The sequence below is a fragment of the Pipistrellus kuhlii genome, unplaced genomic scaffold (genome assembly GCF_014108245.1).
Source record: "Pipistrellus kuhlii isolate mPipKuh1 unplaced genomic scaffold, mPipKuh1.p scaffold_m20_p_7, whole genome shotgun sequence".
In the NCBI taxonomy this organism is placed as follows: Eukaryota; Metazoa; Chordata; class Mammalia; order Chiroptera; family Vespertilionidae; genus Pipistrellus; species Pipistrellus kuhlii.
In genome coordinates, this window is record NW_023425573.1 from 47,254,336 (window position 1) to 47,265,303 (window position 10,968).

The 10,968-nt window shown below is 38.7% G+C and overlaps 1 pseudogene; it reads left to right on the forward strand.

Moving 5' to 3' along the window:
• The first annotated feature begins 997 nt into the window (after nt 1–997).
• Nucleotides 998–1,666, forward strand: LOC118709302 (annotated as a pseudogene).
• Nucleotides 1,667–10,968: the final 9,302 nt, after the last annotated feature.

Below are 10,968 nucleotides of genomic sequence, written 5' to 3' on the forward strand. Positions count from 1 at the left end.
TTTAATAAATGGATACCATTTCACCAATTCCATCTAGTGTTTAGAGAACCTCCTCCAGCTGTAAATCAGCTCTGTGACCTAAGGACAGAGCAGGGAATTGTCAAAGTCCCTTTGCTGACTAATTCCAGAAATGCCTAAAGCTCAACAGAGGAGGGATCTGACATTCAAAAGCTGGAATTTACAACCTCAAGGAAAAGCCCCAATTGGGCTAAACAAAACATTGGGCTGAAGCCCCAGAAGATTTCTTCTGTTTTTGCTTAGAAAAACCTACATATCTCCATAAAAGATGTTCTTCAATGAAGTAAATTAACCCACTAAAATTTAGCCTAAATTGTAATTATGACTGTACATCTTTACCTTTGTCATGATTTTTTCTAAAGTTCCAGGAGATGATCATATAAACAAGCTGCTGTAGGTCTCTGGTTGAAGTTGCATTCTTCTGAGGACTTGACAGAATCTTTTGTCCCCATTGGTGAAGAGCTCAGGTCACTTTCTGTGACCTACAAGGTGGCATGAACTGCCTGGGTAAACACCCAGAAAGGTGAACGTATTTTTAAGCATAGCAGAGTGTTTTGGAGCACAACTTCCCTCAAGAAGCTATCTTGGATTCATAATAAGGATGTATTTTTCCAAGACAAAACACAAGAATGATTTCCTTTCTTCTGCACATGTTGTTTAGATTTATTACTTTCATCAGATGAAACAATTAGATTTTGATCTTTTGGTACATATTTTTCTTTAGAGTAACATATCTTAGCATCAGAGTGCCACCTAATTAAAATTAGACTCTACCAATTATTGCTTAAAATCTATATAAACTGTTCTGATTCAGCCTACAAGAGCTGCTTGTCCAAACTGCACTAAAATTAGGATATATTCTTACTTGCCTGTTTGTCAAATTTTAATTTACACTACATATAAGACACTCTGTATCTACAGAGTAAATTCAGATGTATGGCAGGCTCCGGTAGATTTTAAGCAACTAAAAATTTCATGATTTGCTGCTGCCACTGGAGCCACTCCTATTGCCAGCAGCTTCACCCCTGGAACCTTCACCAACCAGATCCAGGCAGCCTTCTGGGAGCCCAGACTTCTGGTGGTGACTGACCCCAGGGCTGACCAACAGCCTCTCACAGAGGCGTCTTATGTTAACCTGCCCACCATTGCTCTGTGTAACAGACTTTCCTCTGCGCTACGTGGACATTGCCATCCCTTGCAACAACAAGGGGGCTCACTCAGTGGGTCTGATGTGGTGGATGCTGGCCCGGGACGTACTGCGCATGCGTGGCACCATCTCCCGTGAACACCCGTGGGAAGTCATGCCTGATCTTTCCTTCTACAGAGATCCTGAAGAGATTGAAAAGGAAGAGCAGGCCGCTGCTGAAAAGGCTGTGACCAAGGAGGAATCTCAGGGTGAATGGACTGCTCCTGCTCCTGAGTTCACTGCTGCTCAGCCTGAGGCTGCAGACTGGTCTGAAGGCGTGCGGATGCCCTCTGTGCCTACTCAGCAGTTTCCTACTGAAGATTGGAGCGCTCAGCCTGCCACTGAAGACTGGTCTGCAGGCCCACTGCTCAGGCTACTGAGTGGCTAGCAATAACCACTGAGTGGTCCTCAGCTGTTCTTCCACAAATTCTAACAGAAGGGAAATAAGGTTGATGGAAAATAAACAGTTTCTAAAAAATAAATAAATAAAATAAAAAATAAATAAAAATTTCATGAGGCTAACTCTTGATTTAATAAACTGAAATGTTGAGTTATAGGGCACTGTGCAATTAAACAAAAATTTATTGAACCATTTGTTCTCACACAATCAAAAGTTTTTCTTACCTAAAAATATCTTCTGCCAAACCTTTGTACTCTCATTAAACTTGGCTCCTCTCATATTTGCTCATGGTCTTATAGCTGTAGAAAGGAGGTAGAAATTGAGTGTTTTTAACTTTCATTAATGACCTGTTTAAAGAAATAGGAAACTCATTGATTTAGCTGATGTAGTCATCCGGAGAGAAAGTGTATTCCTTAACAGATGGGATTGGAATTTGAAAATGACCTTGCTAAATTGTAGAAGCAGATAGACCTAGGCAGAAAGACACTCAGAATTATAAGCACAATAATTACTGTAACGTAAAAATAAGGCAAAAAGTATGTCAAGAGAAAGGGGCATACAAAGCAAAGGTGGGCTTTAAAGAGCCTGAAAGAATTGAAGCTAACTAAATAACAGACCAGTTAATAAAATAAAGGAATATTAAAGTAAGCACAGTATGCACTACAAGTTTATGTCCCTATAGGGAAGAAGAATTAAAGAGAGAATGAGAAATTTCCATAGGATTCAGAGAACAAAATTTATCAGAATGAAAGTTTTACAAGATCATTTAAGAAAAGGAAAATATAATTTAGTGAGCATCTACTATATGCTAAGTAATGGAAATAAAAAGTATTTCCCATTTGGTTTCAAGGACCAGTGGGTTTAATAAGAGAAATATAAATAAGCAAACAATGCAACACTTGAGTGTTTTGGTAGAAGATTGAGACTACATTTAGCAATAATCTTTAAGCATGAATTACAATAATATAAAAGAGTAATATGCAAATTGACCGAATTGTGGAATGACCGGTTGCTATGATGTGGCACTCCCACAGGGGGAGTACCACTCAGGTAGAAGCCAGGCTCAGGCAGAAGCTGGGCAGGGCTACATCAGTCAGACAACTCTGGAGGGTTCCTGGACTATGAGAGGGCTGTGTTACTCTCCCTGAGTTACTCACCCCCTGAGTGCACAAATTTTATGCCTTGGGCCTCTAATTAATAACAATAAATAATAATAATAAAACTGAGGAATAGAAAAATAAGAATGTTGCCCAGTTTGGTAAGTGGCAGAGGCAGAAATTAAACCCAAGTAATCTGATGCCAGAGCCATGCTCTTAACCTCTCTATACACTGGCTCCTGTCTAATGGCACAAAAATTAAAGGTTGTAAGGACAGTGAGTTAGTGACTATAGATGTCTGACATCCAGAACTCAAGCTTAGAAAGCCAATTTCTACTGGACTTTATTTCAAAAAGGCCAGCCACACTGTGACCCGAAATTAGAGAGGCCAATTCCACAGGCAGCATGGGGCTCCACACTTTCCCCTGGCCTCAGACACAGTCTTTTTCTTGGTACAGTATTAATTTTGGAGGAGAGTGGAACAGGGACTTAAGAGAGCCAAGTAAAATAAGAGTTTATCCTAAGAGTAGAAGTAGAAATGAAGCTCCATCCTCCGGGCAGGCCTTCTTGGAAACCCACAGGACGATAAAGCCCATAGCCTCGTGGGAAGAGCAGGGAGTGTGGCAGATCAGCCTGGGGGAGAGGAGCTAGCTGGGGAAGTTCACATCCACAAGGGCTCTAGGCACCCCTTCAGCAGGAGGAGCTGCTACAGCCTCTGCCAGGATGATGTGGCAATCTGGGCTTCGTTTTCCCTTGTACTGACAGCCTGAACAACTCATTCTCCCTTCCCTTAATTCTCTCCCTGTCTCACAGTTTGTGCCAGCTGATAGGTTCTGCTTCCTCCTGGTGTAGAATATTTGTGAGCCTGACTACCTCAAACCTTGGCTCTTTAGCTCTTGCTTATTCCCCCTGAAATTTCCTTCCAACTTTTTTTCTGAAGCAAGTGCCGATTGACCAAGCTGAACTCGTCTCTGTTTGAAGAGAACTTTTCATACCAATTGACTATATAGGCTGTAAGTTGTCCTATTAAATGTCTGACCTCTGCTTGAATTACCCACGTGTTTATAGTAATTTGTGAGTTTTTCAAGGGTGAGGTGGGGTGTGAGGAGCAAGCAGGCTTACGTGGGTTAGAAGTGTGGCCACTTTTGCTCAAGGAATGGTGTAAGAATATTCACACAGGTGGGAATGAACATCTCTTGTTCTTTAGAACATGCTAAGTACAAACATCCCATTTAGTCTCAAAACAACGTTAAGAGGTTATCATCATCCCAATGTTGGGGTAATGGAAGTGGTTAAGCCACCGTCTGTGGCAGAGCTTAGATTTGAACCAGGTTTGTCTGACTCTAAAGGCCTTACTTCTCCCATAATGCAAGAACTGATAAGAACACTGGAGGCACTATAAAAATGTTGACCATGTTCCGGGTAGAAAATCTATATGAAATAGACATTCCACGTATTTAATTTCTTTGTTCCATAAAGAAGTTTAAGAAAATAATGAGTAACTAATATCCTCATATTGCTGAAACTAAATGTTTCAAATGCGAATACCTGAACCAGATATAAAAATAAGCATTTGTGTAATGTTTTTTTCTGGGCAAAACCCTTTCTACAATGTACACACACTATTTTAATCCTCACAACAACTCCATGAGGTAAGTACTTTACCATGCCCATTTTACAGATGGGAAGACTGAAGCAGTGTGAGAAATACTTGCCTAAGGTTATCCATCTGTAAGCAGCAGAGGCAGGAGGACTGAAATCTAGTCCACTTGGTTTCATTGTCCATGTGGGTTCTGTTCACCTACCATTCTGCTGTCCTCTTTGGTATGTGTGGAAATACTTAGCTAGATGAACACATCTTAGCTGTCCTCTGAAGAAATGAGAGAAGTTTTGTGTGTGTGTGTGGGGGGGGTTTTTAGGTGCAATTTTTGAAGTTTTACTACAATAAAAATGATGTGTAAATCTATCATGTGTAATAGCCTGTCAAGACTTTTTTTTTAAAAGCAGCTCTGTCTACCAATATTTGAATTATTGTTTAAGCCTCTATAGAACCTCTCTTCCATCTGCTTGAGATTGACATGTGAAGAGCTATGAATCACAAAAAAGTCTGTAAACAATAGAGTATCAAGCATTAATTGTATCATTTACTCTTGAAAAAAGCATGATTTCTGAATATCAGAGTGTTCTCACTGTTGCTATAACAACTTCAGCTTACTATTGTGACTTCCTCTGTTTAAGGCAAATGCTATGTTTACCAGAATTAAGGTTCAGGGTGTGTAGAAATATTATGTATCTGTAATGCTTGTCACTTAGCCAATTCATTTATAAAGAAAAATAATGAGTAGCTGAGAGAAGATAATGAATGAAATTCCTGCAGAAATGAGCTCAGAGAAGTTCAGAGGGAAGCATGCTCTGAATAAAGCGCTGTCTGACTGTGGCCATACATTATTCCTACATCAGAACACAGGCAGCATTTGAACCAAGACTCAGTTGCTCGGCACCAGTTGTAAACCCACCACCCAGAACAATGCCTGGCACAGCCACTCAATGAGTAAATGATAAAGGAATGATGGAGTCCTCCCATTCAAGGTCACGGTCAGTTTTTAGTCTCTTTAGTTATCATTGATACATGTAGAACACATGGTGTTTTCCTCACCTACAAAGTTAGATTTTTAAGTCCTTGCTTTGGTCTTGATTTTCCTGCATTGAAGTACTTAAATTCTGTTTATTTACAAGTAATTAAACACTGCTTAACTATTAATATTCAAGGAGACAGAGACACAGAGTTCAGGAAAAGTGATAAATTGTTTAAATTAGAGAGCTATTTTAATCATGATTGCTCCCTTCAAATATAAATGAGTCTGATCAGCAAGAGTGCAAGGAGCATGTCAGAGGCACCTATAAACCAAGTCTACTTGCAACTTAGAGACAGTCTTCCTGTGAAAGAGGATTTCTCAAGGCGCTGTTGAGTAGAGTAAAAAATCCCGTATCTTACCCACCCCTACTCTGACAGTTGACATGTCAGCAGACACTGGAGCAGGGGACAGATATTTCAGAGCAGGTCTTTCTCTGTGATCAATGGTGGCTCCTTCACAAACCATAGAGATAAAGGGGAAAGCAGGCAGCAAGGCCTGCCGAACTTTATGGGTATGAACTGAAAGGAAAGATCCAACCAGCTTTACTGCTTCATTGCAAACTCTCCTGTCTCACACATGCTGTGATTGAGGGCAGGTGTTGGGGACCATACTCTGGGGGAAAGCAGGGCACACCTATCAGCATTTTTTTTTTGCTCTTCCTCTTTCTCCTACATCTCTTCACTATAAGCTCCCTTACCCCTCCCTACCCTCATATCCAGTAAAACTCGTGAAACTAGGACAAATGATTGAAAGAAATTGTGTGTGTGTGTGTGTGTGTGTGTTTTGTGTCATATAGGTGGTCCTAGTCAAATACAAATTCAGAACAGTCCAGAATATTTGGAGGGCATGAGAACACTGTTGGGGAAAAAAGGGGTGAGACCAAAGAAATACACTAGTCAGACTTCATGAATCTCTTGGAAGAAAAATTCTGTAACTGGAAAAATTACTTTTGGAATATTTAGAACACGATTCTAAGATGCCATAAGTGTATGAGGCATTATAGATTTAATCGTAGCTTTTCAGGAGGAAAAAAAAACACAAATTAATTGTGCAAGTATTCACTTTTAATACCTAACAATAGCATCCATATATCCATATACTTCTAGACTAATTTTCTTCTTCAGTGTAACAAGCAAAGGTTGAGTCGAAGATTGTATATGTGCTTTAAAGAATCTTCGGATTCACTTTCTCCCCTGACAGATATGCCGGGCATCATGGTGACAGCTGTTTCTTATAACCCTTGCTCACCGTTTTGCTTTCTTAAGCTCTTGAAGACTGACAGTATAATTCGGAGGGATATTGAAAAATGTTAGCATTTCTTCTGAATTTCCTATTTGGTTAAACTAATAGTTTCATATTTTTCTCTTCATTAAATTACACATCACTGGGAGTTACACAGCTTTTCCTGAAAGTCAGGCTGAAGCTTTTGACAGATATGTTACTCATGGATGTTGAGCTTCTTCGCGGCCCATCTTGGCATGGTGTCACCTTTAAGGGAAAAAACCAATCTTAATGTCCAGGAATAATCCAAAAGCAATTTAAATCTTTAGTGCAATCTTTTTAAAATGTCAGAAGAGACATTTACTTATATCACATAGAAAAACACATTCAAATACTTTTTTTCCTCCATCGAGCTCAGTCATTCCAACCACTCTCCTCTCCACCAAGCAGAAAAACAACAAAAACAGCTTCTAAAACGCTACCAAAAGCCCCTCCACTACTGGCTGTTCTCCTTTCTCTCCTCTTCCCTACTGCTTTCTGAATGTGTTTCTAATTAGATTAATAAAAAAGCAAATTCTAAACAAATTTGAGTTTTTCCCCATAATAAGCCTCTGCCTTTCCCAGTGTGAACTAGCCTTACTGGCCTTCTTCCTCTCATTCATGACCCAATTGTCAGACAAAAAGCCCAGAAATGAGCGGGGTCCAGAGACCTCTTCATGGCAGCAAAGGAGAGTCAAAGGCTTATACTGTCTTGTCAAAGGTGGAATAGTCAGTGCTTGAGTAATGTTTCTTCAAATACTTAAGCTGAAGCATCTTGTCTATGCAGTACGTGGCAATTTCTTCTGCCTTAAATTGAATTTCCTGCCAGGTATCTGTCAATCCTCTGTGTGCAAAATATTGTGAAAGCACCTGAAGCAACAATCAACAAACCTGAGTTTAATTAAAGTTCAATATTAATTACTCAATGGTTAGTTTTTTATGTTTTACATATTTGCAAATAATAACTACGTCAAAATTTATTGATCTACATGCAACTGGCAATGTTACAATGGATGCCGGTTGTAAGGAGCATCTTAATTTCAGAATAGTTACTTAATTAAGGAAAAAGAATATTTGGGGTCCCTTAGGGCCCCTGTATGTTATATATAATATTAAAAGGATGTTAGTTATTAAAGAACTGAATTCATTTTTTTCCCCATTTTGCCTAAAAAGCATAAGTTAGTGTGTTTCTAATTAGGTTAATAAAAAAGCTAATTCTAAACAAATTTGAGTTTTTCCCCATTTAAAAAATTAAGGTATAATTTATACATAGTATTATTCACCTGTTTAGTACATAATCTTTGAAAATCTTTGACAAACACATACAGCATGTGTTTCAAAATATAAAATAATCTCTATAATTTGCCTTTTTCAGAGTGTCATATATTAGTAAATGAAACCATACACTATGCTCTGAACTTATCATTGGGCATTTGCATTTCATCCACGTTGTTGAAGCATCCATCATTCATTCCCTTTTATTACTGAGTAGTCATATCCCAATGTACTGCACCACCAGTGAGAAACATTTGGGTTGAGTAACTTTGTGTTGTGTTTTCTGGGAGAAGTGAGGTCCATGTTATCTAGACCACAATTTTTAGACCCTACTTTTCAGTCCAATGTCCCCATATGGATTTTAACTGGCCTAATGCAATTTTAAATGGCTACTTTCCATATTTCTGATTTGTTCCCTAGCTTTTAATGACTATTCTCTTGGTAGGGCTATGAAGTGGAACAAAGTAAATAGAGAAAAGTACAATTTAGAAATTTAATGACCTGACTTCAAATTTAATATTGAGCAGGTTATTTAATCTCTAACCCTCAGTTTCCTGGCTGTAAAAGGGAGATAAGCACATCCATTCACAGTCTTATGACGATGAAATGAGGTAATATATCCAAAGGAATCAAGCAGAGTGCCTGGAACATAGAAAATACTTGATAACATTTGCCTCTATTCACACCTGTGCTCTCAATCTGATTGTGTTGTTATTTTGAGATATTTACTTATGGATTTTTTTCATTTTTTCTTATGTTTCTTTGCCCCCCCCCTTCTTTGTGAATTTCTCTTTCCCTTCCTTTCTTTGAAGCATGGAGTCAGTTGTCGGTAAGGAAAATAAGAGGCAGAGCAGAGCATTAATGCCCCTTATAAGCCTTTCTTACATTTGTTTCACTAACAGCCACAGACTGGGTGTCTTGGGGTGGGGGGGGGGGGGGAGTATAGAGAAGGCTCTTCCCCCTGTTAGACAGATAGATATCTTCCTGTAGGTGAAGGAGTGGCAGGAGGAGTGAAGGATTGCATAAAGGAGACTAGGATGGGAGAGAAATATATCACAACAGGACCACTAAGATTGTGGCTAAATCCCACAAAGGAAGATCCCCGAAGGGAAAAGAAGCAGGGAACACATCTCAAAAAATGGCACTCTCAGTAGCCTTACCAAAACATGTCTGTGCTCCACGCATGAGCCAGGATGTCACCTGGACCTGTTGAAGCCGTAGGGACAGATGAAACATCTTGGGAGATCTGAGGCCTAAGTTAGTTCCAAGAAACTCAGCACAACCCCAGGAACCAAGTGTGTATGGAAAAGTGCCCAACATAGATTTGAAGTTGTCTTCCCCTTTTCTGCCACTCTCCTAGAAAAGAAGCTCAGAGCCAGAAACTGAGTAAGAGACTATAAAGAGAGCTTTATGTTAGTACACCTGAGCTTGTCAACTCACTATGGTTGTAATTGCAAAGCTAGAACACAGACAAATTTTCCCTTTTACTAATATGTTGTTTCAGAGGTTTATCAAAACTATGTAAATGAAGGTTCAAAGTGGCTAGAAGGTGCATAGGTATATTATGAAGAAAGGTGGTCATAACCAAAGCCAATGTTTATAAAAAATGATAAAATCCTTAAAATCCTAAATTAGCATCTTTAATAGTCATTTTTAAATGAAAATGCATTACCAAATTATACTGCCTTAGTCCTTTTGAAAAAGAGCATATTGGAGGAATATTACTTTTTTTTTTTTTTTTTTTTTAATAACAGTCTCTGTTTAGCCCAGGCAAACACATTGAAAGTAAGACATTTTACCTTACATATAATGAATTGCTTCCCTGAATATTTGCTGTCATTTTACTCACTATTTACTCATTCATTTGTTCATTCACTCACTCACCAAAGGTCCCAGACACTATGGTCAACACATTAACATCATCCGGACATGTGCAAAGTCTTTAAGTATTCTAATCTGACCCTTCCTTTATTCTTGACATGTACTGACCTCCATTTTCTGAGGATAAAAATCAGGCCCAGGAAACATGCCTAAGTCCCTGACAGAGTTCAAGGGTTCAGCCTCCTTTCATTAGGAGAACGGAATTCTAAATGGTGGGAGCCTCACTGTTAACCAACAGTGAATTCCCAGAATCATACTAAAGGCACTTTAGAAAAATAGAGTTTCTGCAATAATGGGAATACATACTAACACTGTCATCCTACCTATATTACCAGGAGCCCCTGTAATAGCACAGGTTGACAAGTCTGTTTAGATAAATTAAGAACCACCTTGAAATAAAACTGACATTTCAGACATTTGAAAAGAAAAAATGCTACACGTATTTGGTGATTGTTTTCTCTAAATTAAAGACATCTCTTACTTATAGGCATCATGAATGAATAGAATAAGAAATTTAAAATATCTGAAGAAGAGTCCTTACTTGTTTTTTGTTTGTTTGTTTGTTTTACCAAATCATGCTAACCCTGAAGTTCTTATGCCTTTGTCAATAACTTTGCCTAGGAAAGTCAGATCTGAAATATCTGTTGTTCATTGCCAAGTTGTAATCATTTATGTGTAAATCTCTTAGCTGGAAGACAAAGTACCCAGAAACAAAGAGAATGCTAATTTTACAAAAAGTGATCTACCTAGGAATTGGCAAATACAATTTGACAATTTTAGTTCAAGAGTAAAAATTGTAAGATCTGAAAATTAGCACGAGAATGTTGAGAAGTAGCTGAAAAAGAGCTTAGATGCATGGATCACACCTCAAGGTTGGGATCACTTATTTATTATACTATCCCTTCCCCCTTCGCACAGAAAGCAATTCCTCTCTCCTGCTCATGGCCACTCATAAGCATTAATCTTAAGTAGCTGCTGGGATAGATCTTACTGGTAAAACAATCACAGGAGCAATATAATGATGTAACTTACTTCATTCCGCCAAAAGGACAGGGAAAATAGGGTCTGGTGTATGGAAATTGAGCCATGTAACTCTTGGTCTCAGATTCCTCATCTATGAATTGAGAATGTTGAACATGATCTCATCTAAACTATATTATTGTAGGCAATGCAAATCATTGCTTCTATTAGGACATAATCATCACATATGATGAA